Source organism: Poecile atricapillus, chromosome W (genome assembly GCF_030490865.1).
Source record: "Poecile atricapillus isolate bPoeAtr1 chromosome W, bPoeAtr1.hap1, whole genome shotgun sequence".
NCBI lineage: Eukaryota > Metazoa > Chordata > Aves > Passeriformes > Paridae > Poecile > Poecile atricapillus.
Window position 1 is genome coordinate 12,969,243 of NC_081288.1, and position 26,220 is coordinate 12,995,462.

Here is a 26,220-nt window from a genome sequence, read left to right on the forward strand (position 1 = left end):
AATGTAACAATGTGCATGAAAATCAAGTGTGCCACAGAAACGGGGTGCAGGAACCCTCTACTAGACGACTTCTAAATCAACTCACAGTTTTGCTGAAAAGAAGAAAGCTTTATTCAGACCTCTGGAATTATGAGGACTCCACCAAACTAAAGATCATGTGTAAGAAGGTCTGAGTTGCATTTTAGAATTTGGGATGGAAATGGAAAAAATATTTGGACTCGAGTTGTGAGGTATGAGTGTGAACAGAGCATCCCAGGTGCTCCTATTGCATTAGCTAGATGCTTGAATTTAATCTTAAACCTTGCCTCAGTTCCATGAATGAACACTTAGCTGAAAGCCTGCCTCTCCCAGCTGATGCCCCCCACTGTGGCTGTAGTAGGATAAATGTTCCAAGATTTTACAGTGGATTTAAAAAGGGTTTAAAAAATATGCTAAGTCAAAGAAACACCCAAGGGACTTACACTAGAGAGCTGCAGTCCCATTAATGTATAAAGAGAAGGCTAAAAATGTAAAGATAAAACATGGTTCTGCTTTTTGACGTGCTAATCTGCCCTTAAAAATAAAAATACCTTGAAGAGCTGTGGCTCTACTGGGAAGTTCTCCCCTTCATTATTGTTTTGCAATGAAAAAAGTGTGTGTTTCACTGAGGAAGAAATTTAACTTTACATCCCAAGGTCTCAAATACATTTCTCTCTTGTTCAAGGCAGATTAGCAGCTCAGAAAATGAGAAGGTTTCCTAATTTACATTAATCTCATCCCCACCACACATGCTAATTGAGGTGTTTTCTCCTGGGATTTCCAGATACTTTGCAATTGTAACTTTGCTGTTGCACACTGTAACATCAGCTCTCACAAATATCAGTCCTTGTCCACATGTCCATGTTCTCTAACCTGGCACTGATTTTTGTGGAAGGCATCTATTGATTTATGAATGCAGATGGTGCTTCTGGATCCTGTTGCTCATTGATATAACATTACATAAAAGGATATTTCTGGTAAATAAATGCTTACCAAATCTGCATAGAATAGGGAGTTTCCAATTGATCTACAACTATGGGCCAAATATGCCAAATAGTTTGATCTGGAAGAATGTGGCGTCCTAAATCTGATTAACAGAGCATTATTTTGTGCAATGTCCAAATCACTGAGGAAGGATACTGTATTGCTTAAACTGCTTCTTGGGTAGATTGAAGCCATGTTGTACAAGTGAATCCAAAGGGAGCCATTCCAGAGGGAGGCTGAAGACAGCACCATGGTGGCCACCTGGGGAAGAAACTCCATGTCTACAAGTTCACAAAGACATGGAGGAGTGGGGAATGCCTGTGTCCTGCTTCCCTAAAAAATATTCATAATAGAACATTTGTGATCACTAATTGTGGCTGTAATGAATTTATGTACTCCACACTTCTAACACTGCCTAATCCTTATTTTGAAATTTATCTCAGCAAATCACCATACTTCACTTTGAAATAACTTCCATAATTAGTTTTCCACCTATTTTTCATTTAAATGTTTTGAAATACAAGCACAACTGGAGCTGCAGATTGTCCTGGCAGTAAGTCAAAAGCTCCAGGGCTGCCAATGCTGTGTATATGGGTGTACTATTTTTCTGGGGTGATACATACAATTTTTTTATTCCTTACATAGGTCTATGCAGTGTAGTATGAAGTACAGATAGCTCTTTGGAAATGACAACTAGGCTTCAAATACATAGCCATAGAGACATAGTGATGATGGAAAGACATGCAATATGATCTTCTGGCTTTTGAATGCTTCTTTTTGCCTTGTTCATTCTTAAATGATAGATTTAAGAAATCCTTTAAAATAGAAAATTAAGGAAATAAGGCATTTTATCACACACAAATACACAGACATGACATAAGCACAGATCTGTCCAAACCATATCAACAACTTTTACCACTTGAACTAGCTATCTTAAGATAGTTTAGTTGTGCTGAAATCACTTTTCTGAATAATTAGACTCCTGTGAGCAGCTCCAAATTAGCTTCCAGATAATTTCAGTTTACATCAGCCACTGATAAGAACATATAAAATTGTAAAACTTATGTAAAAACTGAGTAAACACTTGAGCCCCTGATGACTCCCACAGGAAGGGTCCAGACCACTTGAGCTTTAGATGTGTAATGAGGCAGCTCTCACACAGCAAATGATTACAGTCCTTTTATAAACAGCATGGAGAGATGGGTGCTCGTTATGGGCTCCACAGAAAGCTACCCATAACTTATGTCCCATTCCGTTTAAAAGTATTCCTTGATAACAGGGATTACAGAGAGCAAAAGCTTAATATATGCAACAAAGAGATTATGATCCCCATAGTCAGCCTTACAATACAACTATTTCCAAGAAAATGAAGGAAAGAATTTTTTTTCTTGCTAGCAGGCACCTTTTATTGTACTATCAAACAAAGGACTCTTGATGGAGATAACAGCCTGTGAGCTGAAACAAATTCCCAATATTCACTGCAGATGTGGCAATCAGAAATTTTAAATCTTTTTTATAACTAATTCTACTCATTCTGTGCAACTGGCAATTTTCAAAGACATGTAACATGCGGATTACTTCAGGAGAAACATGCCATTAGGGATAGCTACCTCAGTAAATTTAATTTGCTTTCAAAGTGGGAAAAAAGGTAAGATTTACTGGAAAGTTGGTCAGAGAAGAACATTATTAACAAAAAGGCTGAATTGAAGAGAGGCCATGATAGATCTCTGAACAGTAGTGGGTGAGGCAGGTTGATTTTGGTGCTCTCTGGTGTGCTTTGAAATCGTGAAAGTAGCAAAAGATGATGCATTAGTACAGAAAATTTGAAAATAACCTTCAAGACAAATCTTTGCTGCTGAAGGGGATCGTTTTAATGTGATGTTTTATTCATAAAAATCAATGTATGGCGATATTCAAAGCTGAGCCTGAAATGTCTCAGAGCATTTGGACAAGAAAGTAATACCTAAACGACTACATCTGTACAAGTATGGTTGTAGATATAAGTGTGCTCCACATCAGTATAGGCCTTCTCACAGGAAAAATGAATCAGCTAGGACAGTATCAGATATCTTTATCCTGTTAGAATTGGATCTCTGCTAGAGAATATACCAGTTTGATCACAGCTTCATTCCTGGAGCTCCTGTTGTTCCAGCAGTACTTATTTTTTGTGTATAAAATACATCTTAAAATCCAGTATATCATAGAAAATCTTTATTAGAGCTTCTGAGACTTCTGTCCAGAGGATATTTCCTGAAGGAAAGTCTTTCTTTGGTCAGATGGTCTAAGCAGGAATAGCAATACTTTTGCTTTGAGGCTCATGCTTTTCCCATGGAGCTTTACTGAGCTCTAATGTGTGTGGTCATGCAGTTCTTCCTTATAACCACTCAAAGAAAGAACATCCTGTTCTTTACTCCTTTCTGAAAGGCCACCAATGGATTGCTACATTCAATTAAAAATGCAGCTATGCCACATATTACAGTACATTCCAGGAGTGTTGACTGTGAATTGAAGGCTGACTTCGAAACTTTTTATGCGCTTTGTAAAAACTCAAACCAAACTCAACATCTGGGTTCTTGGGTTAATTTTTCACACTTTGATTTAAACAGCTTCATTTAAACAGCTAATTACTCTGGGCTCATGCTTACTTCTCCCTCACTCCCATTGCTCCAGCAAACATCCTTCCCCTCAACCTCTCCACCATTCCATTGTTACTGCTCTGCTTCCACAGTGTCTGTAGATCTCAAATATCTCTGTTTGGATTTTCTCTGCAACCCATCCCTTCCATCTCTTTCCTCAAGCAGCTCTCAAATGACAGTCCTCATGACAGGACTGCAGAACAGAGTTGTCTTCACCATCCTTCCTGAGAAGAAGTGGAGCTAGGTAAATATCAAACAACTAATTCTAAGGCAAACCCCCAGGGTTCACAAAATCCAGAATATGTTGGCCAGAGTTTTTCTGTCATCAGTTTTCTCAGAATGATATGCTCACAAAATCCAAAAGCTTCTGTACAAACCTTTCAAATTCTCAGCTGGCATCTGGAAATAAAATGACCCACAAAGAATGAAAAATGTAATTTCATTACCATGAAATTGTAATGAAAAGATTGTCACCAAAAGAGCACCTTTCCCTATGTTGTTCAGCCATTTGGCTGAAATCTGCAGAATTCCAGTTTGGCTCATGACAATTGTTGATTCTCTTTGTGTCATACCCGTTATTTGAAAGGCTTATTGTTTTCAACATCTAAACAAAACTGGCCTATGTTGTAATTAAACTTTGATCAAGTTTTTAGTGGGATCTCAGAGGAAAACCGTATTTGACTAATATGTATTATTCTGCACGTATTATTCAAGTGAATTCTTGTTTAACTGGTGGAATTTCACATAAACACTACTCCCCCCAACCCCCAGTCCTGTAGGAACAAGAAAACTTGCAAGAGCAAGGACCTGCAGGTGGAAGAGACTTCACCTAAGGCCTGAGGTGCCCATGCAGAACAACTTCACTGCTCTGTAGTACTGAAGAGGAAAGACCCATCACATCAGGATTGATGCTGGAACTGAGTAAGGCAGCCCCATTTGCTCCCTGTGCAACAGCCAGAGCTCGTAAGGAAAGAAAGGTGGCAGGTGACAGCAGCAGGCAGCTCTCTTCTGAGACACAGAGGCACCCTTTGCCAGCCCCACACACGCTCTGTCACTCTGCTGAATCAACAGATGCTCACAGGACTGCCGCCACAGCCTTGGTCTTCAAGTGCTCCAGCCACGACCTAAGGGGCAGGGATTGGCAGAACAAAGAACCACCTGCTGCAGGCGAAAGTCAGGTTAGAGACCCTCTAGGGAGCCTGAAAGTGCACAAGACTATGGGACCTGATAAAATGCATCCATGGGTCCTAAGGAAACAGGAGGATGTAGCTGCTCATGAGGTTCAACAAGATGAAGTGCAAGCTCCTGCACCTGCATCAGAATAATTCCAAGCACAAACACAGTCTGGGCAGAGAGTGGATTGAGAGCAGCCCTGAGGAGAAAGACTTGGGGGTGCTGCTGGATGAGAGGCTGCACATGACCCAGCAACGTGCACTTGCAGCCCAGAAAGCCAAATATATCCTGGGCTGCACCAAAGGAATGTGGGCAGCACATCAAGGGAGGGGATTCTGCCCCTCTGCTCCACTCTGGTGAGACCCCACCTGCCGTGCTGCATCCAGATCTGGGGCTCACAACAAAAGAAGAACACGGACCTGCTGGAGTGAGTCCAGAGGAGTGCCACCAAAATGATTAATTAGAGGCATGAAACACAATCAGAATTGTTCAGTCTGAAGAAGAAGCTCCAGGGAGACCTTATAGTGGCCTTCCAAAACCTTACAGGGGCCTACAGAGAGAGGGAGAGGACTTTTTTCACAAGGGAATGCAGTGATGGGACAAGGGGGAATGGCATCGAACAGAAAGAGAGTTGGTTTCGATTAGATATTAGGAAGAAATTCTCTGCTGTGTGGGTAGTGAGGAACTAAAACAGCCTGTCCAGAGAAGCTGTGGCTGCCCCATCTCTCAAAGTGTTCCAGGCCATGGATGGGTTTTGAACAACCTTATCCAGTGGAAGATGTCCCTGCCCATGGCAGGGATTTGGAACCAGCTGATCTTTAATGTTTAATGATCTTTAACATTTCCAATTCAAACCATTCTATGATTCTATGAACTGAGGCTACATGGGTTCACAATTTAGAAGGAAGCTGAAGATTGCCAAAGTCTGGGAAAAAAAAAAAAATCTAATCTGCCTTATACCTTCTGCTTAGATATAAAAATTATTCCTTATACCAAAAACTCACTGTTTATAGGTTATAAATTATTTCTTAAAAGTTAAAAGTGGTTTGATTTCAGTAGATAAGTTACCCTAAAGTAAAGAAAATATCACCTAATAAAGGACTTGTAGACATACTGCTAAATGCACAGAAAGAAACAGCTCCTGGAAGTTCAAAGGAGAAATATCAAAATTAGAAATTAGGCATATTTTTAAACAGAGTATGATTAATTACTGGGAAAAGAAGTACACAAAGTGGATTCTTTACTTCTTGTAGAACATGTAAGGTCATGCACTTCAGTTAATAACAAGAATACTTCCAGCTATAAGCTGGAAATTACTGAGGAGGAGAAAGCTCAGTTCACATTAGTCAATCACTGTTTGACAATAAGCTACCAGTGTGAAAAAAGACAAACACTGCCCTAGAATTCATCAGCTCAATTATTTCTAGTAACGATGGGGGAAGTGTTAGTATGGTGCTGGTAAAGTACTGCTAAGACATCACTTCAATTATTGTGTGTAATTATGAATGCTTGTGTTCAAAAAAGATTAACTTAGGCTGGAGCAGCTGCAGAGAAGGACTACTAGGATGATGAGAAGAATGTAAAATATGTCACAAAAGGAGACAGAGCTTGTTTAGAGAGAGGATGACTGCTATCACTAAATATCACGGGGCTGTAAAGGAGCTGTTTAAGCCAAAGGACAACCATGGTATAAGAACAAAGGGTTGAAACTGGACTTGAATAAATTTACTCTAATTTAGATCCTTTTTAATCACTAGGCAAATGAAGCATTGAAACAATTTTGCAATAGGAATTTAGGAGATAAACGACTATAACCAGCTTTAAAATGGAGCTTAAATCCATGCACATTCAAGCTACAGCATCATTGTCACAGCCCCTGCAGCACAGGGACCAGAGCCAAACTGAAAGGTTCCCTCCTGGGGATGATTCCCTGGTACCACAGGGATCATGTGCCAAAATGGCCAAATCACCCCAAACTGGAGGGCCTCCTGAAACCATCATGCTTAAACTGTGACCAAGCCCAGAGGTTATTTAATAACTTGTCTTCTCTTAAAAATTAAAAAATTAGATCTACCAAAAAGCAGCCCTGTTTCCAAGTTTTCTGTTAATGTCAGAAATCTACTTTTAGAAACTAATCACTCATTTATTTTTCCCAAAGCAAAGCTCAGATTACACTGAGAATGCCATGGTTAAGCAGACTTGTACCAAGGTTCATATACAAAAAGGCAGTATTTAGATCATGCTGCCAAAAATAAGAATTACCTGGATATAAAAGACTGTTTATTCACTGTTCCTCTCGTACTTTATGTGAGTAGGAAGCATGGCTCCAGTCACAAAGTCAGGTTAGCATTGACTATCAGTGTTTCAGCTTAATGTTGTCTGTCTTGTTTAAATAACTCCTACTGCAAGTACCTTTCTTGTTGCATGTGGAGTGATGAAGCAGTGCTTTAATAGAAATCTAGCTGTGGTATGGTCATACATTGGTCTCCAAACTCCTTCTGTTTATCATAAAAGGTTATTTCATTACACTGATTTCCTGAAACCCTTCAGATATATTATTTGCCTTTAGGGCACAAAAATACAAAATCTTCTTATGAAGACTCTAAGCTATTTTCCCTTGTATTAGAATAATTATTAAACTACTTTTATCTTCCTACTACTTCTTAAATGCCTGCTCTAATTAGATTGACAGCTTCTCACTTTGTTATTCTGAAAGCTGTAGGACTGTATTAATAAAAAACAAACCACCAAACACTTCAAGAAACAAACTGCAAATAAATGGGTGGGGATTTAAAGTGCAAGTTCCCTCATGTTTAGAATTTTTACTAAGTTTAATGAATTCAGTTTAAATTTAATAGCAACAACAACAATAATTATAATTAAATACATTCGTAATAATTATTATTCACATGAGCAAGGTTTCTTGTTCATGTGGTTTATGTAACCCATAAAACCATGTCTGTGATCATTTCCACTGAAAATATCCACTTGACTATACCCCATTTTTAACCACTCCAGAATTCATGTTTTTTTCATCTGGTGCAAGTACTTGTCTTCAATATGTTTTGGGGCAGGGGGAGCCTGTGACAGATAAAGTAGTAGCAATATGATACATTTTCATTTGCTAGTAAAACAAGGAGGAAATTATTTTCAATTAAAAAAGACAATGAAAATAAACACAAACCAGGATCTTTACTTATTTTTATTATACTACGATTCATGAAAGTGAGCACTACTTGAGGGAGTTGTAAACATGTTTTCATATTTGGGTGGGATTTAGAAAATTTTTGGCATTGCTTTTGAAGATATTTATATTTCATTTATAATAAAAGACCTAGTATAAGCACAGGAGACTCAAAATAAAGAATGCCACAAGATTACAACTGGTAGTTCTGAAGAACCAAGACCTTCTTATAAATGATCAGCAGATGCCTCTGTTTGGAAATTGCAAATGAATTCAGTTCAAAATTAAATGCTTTCTGAGTCATTCCCTAGAGACTGGAATTCAGCCTTTAAATGCACGTGAGAAAGCATCAAATGTGAATCAATAAAACAATGCATGAAAAGCCACTTGTCTTGGCGAGACTCTTCTACACCAGCTTTTTAGAAAGTACTTCAGAGGGTTTGCAACAGCACAAATTCCACAGCCAGCATAAAACCAGATTGTGTTAACAGTAACCTTTCCTCCTTTTTCTCACCCTGTGCCAATAGGGTGACATTAAATACAATTTCACTTAAATAAATTTGCTTATTGAATAAAAAAAAGTTGCTCCATGTAATTTCAAAGCTATGTTGATAGGATGCTGTAGCTGCACTGCACTTTAGCTATTCCCAAGGCTGAACTACGAAGCTGTTTGCTACCAGAACCAGACAATACCCTGAGTCTGAAGGAGGAAGCCGGGGTGGGACTCGGCCCCAGGCGCAGACGATGGAGACGTGCCCGTGCATGAGAGAGGAGTCTTGGCTCCTCACAGACGGTGCAGGTCAGTCAGCCCACGGCATGGACCTGTGTCCACCTTGGCACATTAAAGCTCCATGTGTCACCAGCCAAAGAAAATTAACCAGCTGTAGGCGGACCTTGCCTCATCCGTGGGGAAGGGGCAGGAAAGGCTCTTATGCAGCGTTTTATTAGCATTTTACTTAAAGGCCATGCGCCATAGTCCATTCCTTCTGACCAATTTGTAAGTTTATGCTTCGGATATTAACTAAAGTAATTAATCAACCTCCAGCATCAGTGCAGGCTGGGGGACGAACAGATGGAGAGCAGCCCTGCCAAGAACACTTGGGGGGGCTGAAGGGAGAAAAGCTGGACATGACCAGCCATGTGCAGCTGCAGCCCAGAAAGCAAAACATATCCTGGGCTGCACCAAAAGGAATGTGGGCAGCAGGGAAAGAGAGGGGATTCTGCCCCTTTGCTCTGCTGAGACCCCACCTGCAGTGCTGCATCCAGATCTGGGGTTCCAGCACAGGAGAGCATCAACCTGCTGGAGCAAGTCCCAAGGAGGGACACAAATCATGGTCAGAGGGTTGGAGCACTTCTCCTCTGAAGTCATGCTGAGAGAATTGGTGCTGTTCAGCCTGGAGAAGAGAAGGCTCCAGGGAGTTCTTGTGGAGACCTTCCAATACCTGAAGGGAGTCTACAAGAAAGATGGAGAGAAAATATTCACAAGAGCATCTAGTGACAAGACAAAGCTGAACAGCTTCAAACTTAGAGTAGGTTTAGTTTAGACCTTAGGAAGAAACTTTTTGCTGTGAGTGGTGATACACCAGAACAGGTTGCCCAGCCCCTGGAAATGTCCATGGCCAGGTTGGATAGGGCTTTGAGCAATTAGGTCTAGTGGAAGGTGTCCTCGCCCATGGTAGGGGCAGTTGGATCTTTAGGGTCTATTCCAAACCAGGCCATTCTACAATAACTCTGTAATCATAGATTTACCAGATGGAAGCCCTCTGCTTAGGGTCAGAGATACTATGCCACCGACTTCTTTGTATGAAACTCCTAATATTCTCATAACATACTTGAAGTAGACAGCTTTTATCTCATGGACTATTGTGGACTTCTAACAAACTTTATATATCTCTTACGATAAGAGCTCAGACCTCAAAAGCTAGATTTCTAGGGAACATTCCAATTAAATTTAAAATGTTTCATATGCTATTAAATCAAAATCCTATGTAGTGAAACATTCTAGTTTTACAAAGTCCTTCAGTCTCCATGAGCCAATCTGTCCCACCCCTATGAGTTCCTTGAATCTAGAGGGTTTTTTTAATGTAAAGCTGTCACCACAACACCCTGCATAACTGAATATGACAGTTGTCTTTCAAAACTCCTCTGGATGAACTGCAGCAAGCATCAGAAAACTGCATCTCCCTCCAGAAGAACTTTGCATTTCAATCAGTCCTTGGAAAACAGGGAACCTGAAGGCATGGCTGTGTGTGGCCTGAGCCAGACAGCCAAGGTCCCCAAGCTATACACAGCAAAAATGAAGTTCCTAATAGAAGGATGTTCAGAAAGAGGCTGAGGAGATCCAACTAGGAGTAAAGCACAGAAGAAAACACTAAACTTTCCTGGTTTTAAAGACAAAAACAAAAAAAACCCAGCAACTAAATTCCTCATAAATGTTCCAGGATAGAGACTGTTACTGAATTTTACATATCCTGCTCAGCATATTTAAGTGGAGAACAAATAAACATTTATTTGTCCCATGCTAAGCAAAAATCCTTTAGATTTTCACATATATCTGATAAATTCTTCAGAGCAAATCTGAATTCCATACTCATGCTAAATCTTTACCCAAACTTTCATCAGAAGCTAGCACACACCTCTTTGATGGTCTCAGGGAAAATTGCAGCTAAAGCATATTCCAGTTTATTTGGTTGAACCCTTGGCAGATTATGACTAAAGATTATTTAAAGAGTTCATTACATCTTTGCACTCCTTAAGCAAAGGTTATCACAAAGCTGCCTGTTTGAGAGAATTATGACTACTGGGTGGTCACTAGTGCCTGTGATATTAGTTATTACATGTTCAGTGATAAATTTAAATCAGTAGATAACAAGGAGAAATCTCTACCAAGACCTTCATTATGGAATCTAAAAATAGCAAAATTACAGTTACAGAGAGAAAATGATAAGCTTAATGTATACACATGCTGAGCAAACAGATGGTATATTTCAGGAAATTTACTATTCATATCAAAATTAAAAATTTAAACTTGACCCTTCTAAAAATTAAAACTTGCAGGATGAAACAGATCTTAAAGTCTTTCTTTTTAAATCTAGACTTTGTTAATGTTCATATTTGTCATCCTAAGAGCTAATGCTGTCAGCATTTATTGATTCAGCCTTCTAATAATTACATCATTCTTCCAGCATGTCAGAGACTGTCAAGGTGACTATGATGGCATATGACTGGAGTATGACTCCTGTGCCACAAAATATTTGTGTCACTAGTTTATCCAGAAACAGACATATAGCAAATGTCAGAGTGATAGAGAAGAAAAATACTGACTTTATTAATAAACTGCTATGTAAAATGTCTCATCACTTGCTGTAATGCTGCCAAAATAGCCTTGTCAAGTAATTGTTTCAATAGTTTTTTTTAAAACAAACTAGTGAGAGTGCTTTGAACAACATCAGTTCCTCCCAAACCACCACAAGATCTTTCAACATTCAGCTATTTAATTTGATTCTATCTGGTAAAATAAATCCAACCTTCTCACACAGCTGCAAAGTGTCTTTACTTTCCTACACTGACTACTTGTCAGTACTTTTGCTTAGCATGGGACTGGATTTCTTCTAAAGGTTGTGTTCCTTCAAGCACTCAAACAGCTCAAACTAAGCCTTATGAGGATACAACAGCTTTGATTACAAAATGCACCAATTTTAATAATTGTATTATTTTTCCTAAGGGTTGAAAGGAGCCAAGAACTACAGCAGATTGACTCATTTGATAAATTTAAATAAATCCTTCTTACGGCTTTCAATATCTTGAAGATATAGTTTTCACCTAAAAGACATATTTTCTTTCTTTTCAGAAGCAGAAGTCAGTGTTCAAATGACACTATGTCTAATATGTCACCAAAAACAATGAAACTCAAGCAGCAGATGAACTACTAAAGTATTAACACACATATTTTGTTAAAGAAATTGAAAATCATAATTTTTTTCTTCCTCTCTTTCAAGAACTTTAAAAAGTAAGGTGTAAAGCCACAGCCAGAGTGACATGACCACCCTGGAATTATGGACCTCATTCAGTAAAAAAATCCAGCAGAGCAGAACTGCAGAACAACCCTACTCCTAAGAGTAAGGACTTCATGTGAAGCTCTGCACTTTTTCTTCCTGGGGATTTTATAGCAAGAATGACTGGACTGACAGGCTCCTCTGAGGTGATGCTCACTTACAAGCAAGTGCATGTTAGATACTTTACAAATTTCACTTCACTTCAAACCCCGGTTTTCTAAGCTCAGTAAGCAGCAAACACCTCTTTTAGCTGTGGCACAAGCTGTAAGAATGACCTTGTCTGTGCAAAGGCAGAATCCCTTCTCTCCCCCCTGCCAACATTGCCAGTGATAGCTGAGCTGGAGCAGCACAGAGGCGCTCTGAGCTTCCCTCCTGTTCCCTGCTCCCACGGCCACCAGGAACCTGGGAACCTCCTTCTCTAGTTCATGTGTTTTAGCACTCAATAAAGGTGCAACCCTACCAAACACTCCCTACAAACAGCAATCACCTTCCACTGGTACATTCTTGAAAACTGGGATATTCCTTTTAGCAGATTTGGAGCAGATTTTTCTTGTGAACCATCTCTGAAAACACACAAATGATTATCAGTCACAACACTGACAAGAGACAAGCAAACAGTGAATTCAGCTGGTAGGACAGGTGATGATCAGGATTTAACAGAGGGCTCCATTTTCCTGTTAGCCTGATTTTTTACCATATATAATCCACTCCACTTTGAAATGTAGCAAACTGGCAGATATGGGGGAAGCAGTCTGATGACATTTGTCATAATATGCCAGAAATTAGTTTACAAACTTGTCTTCAAAATTATGACAAAAACAATTTCCAATACCATTTCACATTTGCAGGAGGCTTCCATGCATCTTAATTGATGAAGTCCAAGAGCTCAGTAAGTTTTTCTTGAATATGCTATCACATCCTGACAAACACAACATGCAAGGAAAGTAATAGGCCTGGAACAACCAGAAAGTCAGGAGAAGGGGCTCTGACTGTCACAGAGCCAGGCAATGGACAAGAAGCAGTGCAGGCAGGCACACTGGCAGTGACAAGTTCAGGCAGCCATGGGAACCATTGCTTGATCTATCCTTGAGGCATACACACACACAGAGAATGCAATTTTAAGATGGCCCTAAATTTCTCGATGATGGTCTTTTCCCTCTACTTTATTAAAGATACCCCTCTCTTACTACAAGTTACCATGCAACTCCAGCCTGTCAGTCTTGCTGAATGTAGTTCTCAAAGCACAATGACAACATCTTTTGGAGAGGAAAGTATTTTGTTATTGTTATTGCAATCAATGAAGGCTTAATTCATTTTTCCTTGACTTTTCTGCACTATTATCTGTATTATAATGACAGTCATGAACAGTAAAGATTGGGTTGTATTGTGCCAGCATGTCTGTACAAATTATAAAGAAGAAAGTCCTTGCTTTTAGAGATCACAGTCTATCTGGTGAACAAATAGGACAAATGTTATTGCTAAGAAAATAAAACAGTAACAAAAGAGAATTGAATCATACATTGACATTTCCTAATCAATGGCAAGCAAGAGTGATTTACCCATTAAAAAAGCAGAGAAGATTTTAAGGCAAGATTTAGAATCATAAAATCATTGCGGTTGGAAAACATGTCCAAAATCAAGTCCAACTTTTAACCAAATACTAACTTGCCCACTAAACCATATCACAAAGTGACCCATCTAATAATTTTTTGAACACTTCCAGGGGTAGTAATTCTGCCACTTCCCTAGGGACATTTTTCAATGCTTAACCACCCTTTCAGTGAAGAAATTTTTCCTAATACCCAATCTAATCATCCCCTGGTGCAACTTGAATCCATTTCTCCTTTTCCTGTTAATTGTTGCCTGGGACAAGAGGCCAACTCCCACCCCTCCACACCCTCCTGCCAGGCAGCTGCAGAGTGTGATAAGGGCACACCCTGAGCCTCCTTTTCTCCAGGCTGAACACCCCCAGCTCCCTCAGTCTCTCCTCATCAGACTGGTGCTCCAGACCCTTCCCCAGCTCCACTGCCCTTCTCTGGACTCGCTCCAGCCCCTCAAAGTCCTTCTTGTAGTGAGGGCCCAAAAGCAAACACAGGATTTGAGCTGTGGCTTCACCAGTGCCGAGTGCAGGGGGACAATCCCTGCCCTGGTCCTGCTGCCACACTGCTGTTTATACAGGCCAGGTGCCATCAGCCTTTTTGGCCACCTGGGCACACCTGGCTCATGTTCAGCTGACTGTGGACCAGCACCCCAGATCCCTTCCCAATGGGCATCAGCTTTTTTACAAAAAATGAAAATTTGGAATATGTTTGTTAACAAGACACAAAGACACAAAGAGTGTTGAACATTGTACTTTAAATTAGGAAGAAAAAAGGAGAGTGAGGAATAAATGCATATGTCTACCTAGATGGGGGTGGGGGGTGTGTACCTATTTATATATTATTTTCCTTTATTTAAAGGACCTACAATTTGCACAGTTCAAAGAGTGTTTCAAATTACTTCCAATATATATTAGTATAAATAAAAATAACCAACCTATCATAATGAATATTTAATGTCTTAATATATTTTGAATGAAATCCTTACCTTATTGGAATCAGGAATATTCTCAGTGGTATGACGTATAGCAAAAACACTGATCAGATCACAAACTTTCACGTAAGTTTTTTTATTACATGCATTTTATAAAAAATTAGGAAGCAGTTGAAAATTCGCATTAAAATTCAATTATTCTCTGGCTTTTCTCCATACCACTTTTTGGTCACCCAGGGGGAAAAAAACGGATTTATATAAGACCTGAAAAAAACATCACTACTGAATAAATGTACTTGCAAAATTGGATAAAAATTGGCCCCAACACTTCAATTAGCACTCTGGTTTTGGCTTTGTAAAAGTATTTCTAAAGGAATTTTCCAGTTTAAAAACTCCAGGGGCCCCTTCATGAGCACTGGCACATGGAAAATGCTCCTCTGTGTCTCCAGTGCAATCATCACCCCAACTTCATCTGCAGGGTTGCCTGTAGAATTAAACACTCACCTGCACCCACTATTCAGAGCTCACAAATATTCACTATTCAATACTCACTATCCAGAGCTCACAAATACAAGCAATGTTATATGTTCCACACCTCTAAGGAGGTTCATTCTCTTTTTCAGCCTTCACTACACAAATGCTAGCAGGAACTACAGGTATATTTAAAAAGCAAAAGGTTTGAAGTATTTTAATGTCATCTTCATAATGCTACAAAGATATTTGAAATAAATTGTGGACTAACTCGGAGTTTTTCAACAGATTAGGCAAAATTGGATTTTGATGTCCAAGAGCTGCTGCTGCTGCCAAGGCTGGAGTTAGACAAACCTGACAAGTCCCAGAGTAGTTGCAGAAAAGGATGAAGGTGTTCAGGATGACTGGACTGGATGAAGCTAGACTAAAACTAGGCCACTTTATGTATTTTCTGTGTAGACTCCCTCTCCAGTTAACTTGTTTCTCCAACCTTGGGGCATTGGTGTCTGCCTTACTCAATTACGTTTGGGGAATTTTCTTCCTCAGCAGTTAAAATACTTGGGGACAGTTCCTTGCCAGGCAAGCACAGGTAATTACTGCCTATGCTGTGATAATGAATATATGTTGTATTAATAAAGCTAAAACCCTTTCCACAAGGCATATATGACAGTCAGTCATTTGCAGAAATGGTCAACTTTTGGCCATGAAGACAATTAAGCAGTAATTAACCATCATGACCCAGAGACTTTCAAAGTTTTATCATCATTATGGTTTCCTTACATACCATTTGTAGGTGGAAATATCTTAAAACTCAAACGTAAACTTTCTTGACCAATGTCAGTTTGGCATCAGCTGACTATTTAATTGACTGTTAACAAATTCTTCCAGATATGACTGCTATACAGATATTTTATCTTCCTGTTAATTGGTAATTATACATTGGCAGAAAAATCACTGTTTCTTTCCAATTATTCCAGAACTCAGTGACTATTTAAACTTTGCTAATTAGCAGCGGAGGGCTGTTACATCTTCTGGGCAAATTGTATTTGATAATCCCTATTAAAATATACATGGCAGTAGTTGACTTGTAACAAAGAAAAAAAAAAAAAGAAAAAAAGTGGCAGTTCAAAGGGTATTAGATACAGCACAAGGCAAACGGGGGCCTATTAAAATTTCCCCAACTGTTCTAATGAGAATGCCGAGGGTCATTTCTTCCTAGTTTACCATCTGTTTGGTTTCTGGCAAATATCTCTGGTGTGAAGGGAGGGTCCTGGAGCCCATTTGGCTTGTCACAAAGTAAACCAGGGATCTGCAGCAATTTCAGTAAGTTACAAAACTGCACTTCAAGATCAGTAGCATGTACATGGCTGAAAACTTTTTTAAAGAGTCGTCATTTACCGACTATTCCTTACTTTTTAGAGCTGTGAGCAAGCACAGAGAGGTAGTCTGAGCAGAGATCTATTTTATAGGCTCACCTAACAAGAAAATGCAACAGTTGGTCTTTTTCCATCTCACAATGTTAGTGGGGGATATTTTCCTTTATATGTCAAAATCTGAAAGCAAAACATTGTCCCAGAAGCATCAGTGTTTGAGCATAAACTGATGCTCAAAACAAAGCCTCTGACAGCTGAAAACCACAAACCCCATCCAGGATCGGGGGAGCCTTGGATGTCACCAATGCACGGCCCAGACCCAGGCTCTGACAGAGTTGGGTGCACGGTCTGTGGTTCCCCCTTGGAGATGACATGTGGGTGTTCTTCTGCCCCCCAGGCCCCTCTTTGCTGCTTCCTCTGGAGATGAAACCAGCATCAGACAGCATCACCTACAGCAACTCTGCCCTAAGCCCGCTCAGAGTCAAAAGGGATACTGAAAACCACTCTTTTCCCCAGTTCCCAACCCATACAGAACCAGATCAAAATGATCCTCCCTCTATAAAATGTAAGGGGGTTTTGGTTGGCTATGCAATCACACATGTAACCAAAATACCCAGTGAAGGATTATGTGAGGGCTGCTTTAATCCTGTCAAAATGCAATGGAATAGTAAAAAGCAAAGAGTATAAGATAATTTAAGTGGCATTACATTATATCTGGTGATTGCTCTTTCCAGGATTTCCTCTAGGAAATGTATTATTCACCATATTTCAAAGAATATTTGTAACTATTCAGTTTTTATATCCCAGAGAGTCAATGTATTACTTAAAATAGGTATGATCATCTTCATGGTATAGAAACAAAGAATTGCAATGGAAAAAAGACTGCAATATTATCTTTTATCTTCTATTTTTTGTTTCCTAGAAGATGCAAGTTTAGGCACTAAAATGTTTCCCGGTAACATCACCCTCCTAGTTTCTTATAAAGTAGCCCACACAGTTAAACAAAACTTAAATTTCACAAGGAGTTTATGACCTCACAGTAGAATAATCTGTTTTGAAATATTGCAAATTACAAGTTGTGTAAACCTACACAGAATATAAACAAAAAATTTCTGTTATCCAATTAGACATATGGCAACACTTTCCAGTGTAATCAGCTTGGATTCCACTGCCTCTACTACAATAGAACCTATGGACTTCCAAGAGGATCTTTGCAATTTAGGTTGGAAGGTTAATGCATATATAAATGTTATCATGAAATTACTTGTTAATTCCACATTTACTAAAAGGTACACATCAGTGTAGTCATTATGATTTTGCATAAAATTGGGTTTTGGGGGTTCTTAGTTAGGAAGGCTCATGTTTCCCTCTGTAGTTTGTAAGAAACTAATTACAACAACCTTAAATATAATTTGTCACGTATTTATCATTGCAAAGCTACCAGGGAGCCAGGAAGCCTTGGGAAGAACCGTGGAGATGCAGTGTGAGTGGCAGGTCAAAGGCAAGCTTTGATGTGCACAGCCCAGCACATCTCTCTGCTCAGCCAGCCTGTCACCAGGATCATCCTGTGTAATGAGACAGATTTGGGTCCTCAGCTCACGGCACTCCTTATCGCTGCTGAGGGATTAGGCTGTAATCTTCTCCTGTAATTGTAGAAATGATAGCGTGCTCCCTGCTCCCTGCTTTCCAGAGCACACAGCTTTGGAGGAGCCATGTGGTATTTTCACACTCCTGCCAAGCTACACAGTGGTTCCCCTCTCACCCACCAAACCATTTATCCTTACTCTTGTTTGCAAGCAGTCATTCCCATCAGACCCGCCACCACTTTTGTAGCTTTCTAATATTTTTTTTAGTACTCTTGCCTCCCACTTTCTTCTTTTATATATTGACTACACCAAGCAGTGAGAACCCCTAAATTACTGTATGGGAGATTAGTCTTGGTGGGCTGATAAACCCCAGAACACAGCCACATGACCCAAGCAGTCAAAAAAAGGCCAAACACCAACAAGAAGCCTCAGAGACAAAAGCAGAAGAAAGAAAAAGCACTGACGGATAGAGATCCCACAGAAGTCCCAAATGTGTCTCCAGAGACAGACAGGGTGGGAATAAACTGAGGGCTACCAGGTGGCATGTGAAAGGAGGAGACTAAGTGGGATTGCCCATCAGCCATCAATGCTGAAAGATGTGGGAACATTTCCCTGTACAGACCACACTGACCAGGAACGGAGAGTGGAAATGACACTGAAGAGATGCAACTGAGAGTATCTGTTGTATCAGAGGGGTCTAATGAAGAAAGAAACACTCTCCTTAAAAGCTACTTTTAAAGATAATTTCTTTGCTAAAGGATCCTCCCAGCTTGGTTTAGTGAAGTTTCAACACATTTACATTTGCTCCCAGTTCTAATTCTAGCTTTACACTTTTAGTTTTACCTTAATCTGAACACAGAAAATGGTTCAGCCTGGGACAAAACTGCTATTAACTTTTGTACCTCAAAACTCACACATTTCTCCCCAAGAAATTGTATGAAGGTTTCCCAAACAAAAATTTCAACTAGCTTCATGTCAGTGTAATCCCACAGATGAAATCAGGAGCTATTTATTTGCCTACACAATATGTACTGAAGAAGAAAGAAAACGTAACCCTAAGAATCAAAATATTTCATTATTTTTTCTTCAAAGCTTCTTGACATGGTTAACTGTTATAAGTGACAATGATTGTGTCTCCATCACATAACTTCCTAAACTGGTAAAAGATAATTGTAGTCACAACACAGTAGCTCATAGCACAGAAGAGACATATGTGTATGTTAGGGAGACTTCAAATTGTTGAGCAGTCTGGAAGATTATGATAATCTAGTGTGACCTCCTGTGTGAGACAGACAAGAGCATTTCAATGGTAATATTGCAAGGGAGAAAAAATATTCTTCCCTGCACCATAAGCAACCACTATCAACAATTTCAGAATATTACTATCTTCAGGTTTAAAGGCCCAGCTTTGCCCCCCTCTGCCCACATCTAATCTATGATAAACCACATAAATCTTTGAATTGAGGTCTCTGAACCTGACTAGTCCTCAACATTAAAAAAACATAATAATTTCCAGCAACCTAAACTTGGATATCACAATCACTTGCCTCAAAGGAGAAACTGCTTCTTTGCTGATTGGAAATGATGACACAACAGATGGATCTGGGGTTTCTGGAGAAAGTGCTTTATGTTTTCTTCAGAAAGCAAACAATGTCACTCCCACCTACTATTTCAATAAACAACATATTAAATACTGTGGAGACTGCTCTATTTTTCTATTGAAAATGGTAGATTTTAAAATATTGTTACTTTTTAAAACTACTAAATAATTTTTAAGCTTATCATTTACACGCTAAATGCTTTTGGAAGAAGCCAGCTTTTTCATCTCTCACTGCAAAGTAGAGACAGGAAAAGTTTAGTTTTAGTTCTTAGTCCTGGGAGCCATCAGTACATCATAGATTGAGCATTCATATAAAATTGCATTTGAAAGCCATTGCCATTTTTCCTTCACTGTTTATTTTTTACTGTGACTTCAAAGACACTGCACAAGAGCATAATCTGTTATGAAACATTCAGAATGGTTTTTTTTTTCCTTTCTCCAATATATATACAAGCTTAGGAAATAGCAAAAAAATCCACCAAATTGAGACTTTTCTTTAAAATATTTTTAAATTAACACTGTGATACAACTGACCCTACAGTTTACCCACAGAAAGCTAAAAAGAAAAAAAAAAGAGAGATGGCAGCACTTTTTCTCTAACACAGATGGAGGCATGCTCAAGATAGAGCATCAGATCTCCTCAGGCATGATATCTGAGAATTTGTATTGATGAGCAAAACAAAGTAGCTCCAACTCTGCATGACTGTTTTTGCATCACTTTAGCTTTTGCATTTTTCCAGCCTGTAAGCTTGGAGTTTCTTTTGCATAAAGAACACTCATGTCACCAGTTTAATTGTTGGTTATCTTACAGTGACAGAATGGCCAAAGTAACACATCAAGAGCTAGAGAATGACCTTTGGCAAGTTAAAAAAGGTCACGTTGTTTTTTTCTGTCATACATCATCTTACTTTAATATCTGTCTCAATAAAACATCAACTGGAACAGACTTAGTCTACAAATGTAGATACACATTTAGGGAAAAATAAAGACATTCTTTGAAAATGCACAGAGGTATTTAGGTTCTTAAAATTTTACTTAATTGTCATTCTTAAATACTTAGTTGCAATTAAACATGACCTGTATACTTTGGCCAGTGAGTTTGCCATGATTTCCCAATGATGTGATACAAACATTTCTTTTACAGCAAGGTAATAGCTTGCCAGTGACTTGACCATCCCAGAAATTTTACATTGCTACTTTCTTTCTGTCTTGCTTACTCCTGTAATCAGTGCAGTGGAAAAGGAGAAACAGTAGTACAAATTCTTCCAGAAAAGAGAATCTTTCAGTGCCTTTTGCACAAGGTATGAAATACTTGTGCCAGCCATGATCTTCCCTTTGAAAGTCTGAGGTTGAACTGTGGTGTTATTCAGAGAAGCAAAGCCCTTCTCAAATTATCCCTCAGTACAGTTTTAAATAATGTGCTCTTTACCTTACATTCTTTCATTTACAAGCAAATGTATGCCTACTGACCGACACTCAAATGCCCAGACCACTCATGCTCTACATGCTTTATAACAAAAGCAAGTACCATGAGAGGTTATTATGAAGAAAATACTGAATTCTGGCCCAAGCAGACAAATTAGCATTTAAACTTGCTACTGCAAGTGCAGTGCAGCTGGTGTCCCATACGACTGGTATCTGTTTTTGTACCTTCACCACAGATTCCTTGATAGGGTCACTGAGTTCCTCCAATTCAAGGAATGCAATTCTTACTATTATTTGTAAGGATATAAAAAATGCTACCAAATAACGAACTGCAGAGGGTATAGCTGTCAATTACTTGCACAAATTTAGAAAGGATTATTTTTAAAATGTTTGTCCTTAGCACAGCTGCTACTGCTGAGGGCTACAGCAGAACCTGAAATACATGATAATTTTGCAAAGCCTATCTTATCCCTTTTACTAAAATTCTGCTTTTTAGATATGGTAAGTAACTGGTTGCATAAAATACCTTGACCAGCATTCTGATTTTAAGGAAGATGCTATTAACTGAATGGAAAAGTAGGTTGACATAAGCTTAAAGGAAACAGGTTTTCAGCCAAGAAACACAGAGGCTTTGGACTAAATGCTTCACTTTATACAAAATGTCACACAATTTAGAAATGGCTGTTTAATACAATTTATCTGCTGAGGCTTTTCTTTCTTAAAGTGTATATGATTCAGCATCTAATACCAGGGCTGAGCAAAGGTGAAGGTGGTACAAGAAGCAATAAAAGCTGCTTAAAAGCCACCATTGCCTTATCTCATTGACTCCCACTGACTTCCATCTATTACTCATTACTCAAAGTTAACCTGTTCCAGTAATTGTGTTGCCACTGATGTCCTCCGTACAAACAAGCACTCGTTACCCTGGGCTGCAGAAGGTAAATTACATTGGACTTACCAAATCCAAAAGCACTGGAACCACCAACACTCTGGGAAGCCTGAACACTGGTAGATGTGTAGAGTCCAGTTACCAGTAAGCCATCAAAGAAGGTACTTGTTGAAATAGTCACTGAAATGAGATAAATAAAATATGTGTAAATATTATGGTTAAGATCCTGTACATGCTCTGTGAGCAGGCTCTTGCTCTTGAATGACATCCCATCATACAGTCCAGTGAATCCATCTGAATTCTCCCAATATTTAGGCTACTTTTACTTTCAGTTGGTGCTTGGGCAGTTGCCTTTGCCAGAAGCATAAACTATGGTATATTCATGAAATGCACAATGAGTTGTTAAGAAATAACACACTGCAATAGATGTCTTCTAAGCAATTGTCCATACATTAAACTGTAGTAAAAGCAATGAAATAACCAGGATTGTGGTACTGTTCTTTCCGGATCTACACAGAGTGCCAAGGTACAGTTATCATGCTTAGTATAGTGTGATACATTAAAGTTACATGGCCATCTGAGACATTACAAATTGTGTGTATTTAAATAGCTCAGGAATGCACTTTTAAGAGATTCTTAAGTAATAGCAGAAAACATCCAAATAGGAACTACAAGTAACATTGGAATCTATACATTCTTCGTTAGAATTGACAATTCTTGCAATATTTATTCAATTTTTGTGTGCATTAATTTTCATATTTTTTACTTTGGTATGTTTGCCAAGGTAACCCACAAGGGAAGCCAGTTGATATAACCTTTTTGGATTTCAGCAAAGCTTTTGATACTGTCTTTCAGGATCCTCATGGACAGGATGTCCAGTACATGGCAGGATAAACACATCACTGACTCACAGGTCGGGCACAAAGGGTTAAAGTGAATGGGGTGACATCAGAGTGGGGACCTGTCACTAGTGGGGTTCCACAGGACTCCATCCTGTGCTCTTCCACATCTTCATAAACTCTTTGGGCACAGGACTGGAAGGGATACTGAGTCCAGAGACGATACAAAACAGGGAGGAGCTGTTGACTCTTTCTAAGGCAGAGAGGCCCTGCACAGTGACCTCGACAAATCAGAGGGCCAGGCAGCCACCAACCATATGAAGCTCAATAAGACAACAAAAAAGCTCTTTCTGCTGAAGAAGAGTCTCATGACTTGTAGCCTCATACACTGAAGATGCATCCAGACCTCACACAGTTACCACACTCATTCTGCTTCATGCTACAATCCTTCCTATTCCTTTAACTTGGGAACAATACTTGTCAGGGATTGCTGATAAACTCTGATCACTTCCTAAATCACCTTCTACTTCCCTACATTTCCCTCTTTTGCTGGGGTCATCATGAGCCAGTGACTGGCCAGGAAATTGAAGCAAGGTACTCTGAGGTGACTGCTAGGACATTCATTGGTGATACACTTTCAAAAGAGAAACTGGTGGTTTTCTTCAGTCCTAATAGTCAGTGTTTCCTCTGTGGCACACATGTGGCTTAAAAATAGTGTTTAATATTTAAAAAACATAAAAATGTTGTCAGTAGCTTAATTTACTTTGAGCAGAGGAGCAGTATTTACCATGTTTCATTTATTCTTCAACTCTTCATATTTAATTATCTTCTTTTCTTTGATTATTTAATACTATACTGAATAAACCCTGAATCCAACTTTTCTGCTCCCATGACTCCAAATTTCAGTGTTTTGCAATAGACACTTCCCTGGATTCAGATGCAGGTTCAGAGCCATATGTTCAGTTTTTAAGAACAGGCCACTTCTGATAGATGTTAAAAGAACAGCAAAAGACTCTAGATTTTTTTTTTTAAATAAAAGATGTATTAGGGAGAGTAAAATAAAATCAAACAAGCAAACAATGATTTTTTTTCTGCATTTGATGATGAACTGGTGAATAATACATGACCTTTTCTTCCTGTTATGCCTTTAAACCAACAAAGAAGAAAAACATATGTTGAAAAGTATGCCTATGTGTTATTTTTGAAGACTTGGCAAAAGAGTCAGTGAAAAGCACTGATAGAAGGGCACTGGGCCAGTACTTTTCTGCCATTTTGTTTCCCTGTAGGGAAGCATCTTATTCTTTACTGGATAGGATATAATGCAAAAGCCTACTGTGAACAGGTGACCAGTTTCTCTGTGGGAAAGAAGTGATATTTCACAATGCCTGTATTTGACTTTGGACATATTTGTGTGATTGTCAACCCTCATTTTACATAAGCATCTAATAGGTCAATTTTTATTGTTGAAAAATTTCCAACACAGTATGGCTCCCTCATTAAGCCTCTGGGAAACTGCACAAGGCCTCTGGCACATTTTTTAAAAACAGAGGACTAGGCTGTTATTACACACGTGTCATACATTTCAGAATAATTCCATAGTTCTTCAAGAGAAAAAAAAAATAATCACGACATTCTCAGTGATGATTTTTTTTTCCTACCCACTGGTGAAACACATCAAATTCTCATGAAATGAAAGAAAACACACTCTATGCCAAGTGATAATGACCAAGAACAGGAAAGCTGTGCTAATGCACAGCCCAGCAATAGGACTGTGATTTTATATAGGGGCTAGGGCTTGTTACTGTGGGGTCCTAAATTCCGCTTCCAAAAGCACAAGAAGTTTCCCTCCATCAGGCTTTGTTTGTGCCTTCACAGTGGCTCATGCCATATTGTAGTTGATGTCAAATATCTGGCACTACAGGAGCAAGGACCAATGCCATGACCCAGTGGGACTTTGGAAAACACCTGGAAGGACACAGGGCAGCCAGGGCTGGGCAGGCAAGGGGGGCTCTGGCACTGCCCCAACGCTGCCCCACAACACCCAAGGGACAGCACAGCAGCAGGTGTCATCTACCAGCCTGAGCAGCCCTGCTCCATCCTCCACAAGACCCTTCTTTGGGAGCAGAATTTGCTGAGTGAAGCAGTGAGAAGGCCTTCCTGGGGACCCTGCCAGCCCACAGAAGCAGCCCCCCGTGCCAGCCCTCCCGGCTGCTGCCCAGGACAGGCAGGGATCCCCAGCTCTGCCCGTCTCACCCTCAGCCAGCGATGGGAGCACATAACCCAAGGTGCAGATGTAGGCAGGAAGCCCTCAATTGCTCTGAAATGGTCCAGTAGGAGGGACTGAGAACATCTTCCCAAGAAATGCATGAGGGCTGCATTTTGGAACAACCTACTGATCAGACAACATCACATTGCAAATTTTAGAGGCAAAGGTGGTAACTACTTTAAGAGCTGCTCAACACTTCTATTTTCAGTTCCTGAGATATTTGCCAATTTTTACCCCCTTGGACTATTTGGATTGGTTTGTTTTTCTTGGTGTCTCCCTCAAACTGATTTAATTATTCAAGGAAGAAGGAATTTCAGTCAAAACATTTCATTTCTGAGATGAAGTTAGAGGAGAATATGTTGCCCTGGATGAAAAATTCCACTGTCCTTTGCTTTCATCAACTCTTCTGCTCTGAAGTGTGAGAGTGTTCCTCCAAGTTTGGACAAACTATATTTTATATATATATATACACACATAAAAAAAAAATCAGAGTTCACATATGCTCAACAGAGACATTTTCATTTTTAGTATCTAAATATTTCTGCAGACTCTGTCCTCACTTAGTACTCTTAGAGCACTCTGACTAATAAAAGCTCACTGAAAAAAGTTCCATGAAAAATATTTCAGTTCAGCTTTGTTGGAGCAGAAGTGCTTTGTGGAGATATCATTTTTTGATGACGTTTTGATCTGGAAAGTTTCTCAGTGTTTTAAAGTAGGAAGTCATATCTGCTGGTTGGAGAGAAAGGGGAAAGAGAGTGATCTTTATCAAAAGTCTAAGCCTTCTCTGAGAATACATCAATTCATCAAAATCCCACTTCTCAAAACACTGAGACATGTGAAATGTCACAAAAACAAAGTTACTCCAAAAGTTTGACCAATACCATCACCAAAATCTTAATCTTAGGAGACAAAAGAGTAGACCTGAGGGCAAAAGTGAACTAGGACGGAAGAGGTGGTGACTGGAACCAGTACAGGGAATAGGGAAATTTTTGGAGAAAAGAATGGGGTGTGATGGAGAAAGTAGCCAAGAGAAGGTGATGAAAAGCAAATTGGACTTGCACCTGTAGCCTGAAAACCCGAGAAAGGTTCAGTATGAGGGATTCACACAACAACTGGGAAGAGAGACCAGGTATAAAACCCAAGAGCGAAGTGTGGGTCAGCTTCACATGCTGGTCATCAGCCACAAAAG

At 39.4% G+C, this 26,220-nt stretch overlaps 1 protein-coding gene across 1 annotated transcript in view; it reads right to left on the bottom strand.

Annotated features, from left to right (window-relative positions):
• LOC131591457 (reelin-like) overlaps positions 1–22,071 on the bottom strand; it is a 225,268-nt gene extending 203,197 nt beyond the window's left edge. The window contains exon 1 of the mRNA XM_058862180.1: positions 21,996–22,071. The gene's annotated coding sequence lies outside the window, so the exon portion shown is untranslated. The remainder of the gene's footprint in view (positions 1–21,995) is intronic.
• Positions 22,072–26,220: the final 4,149 nt, after the last annotated feature.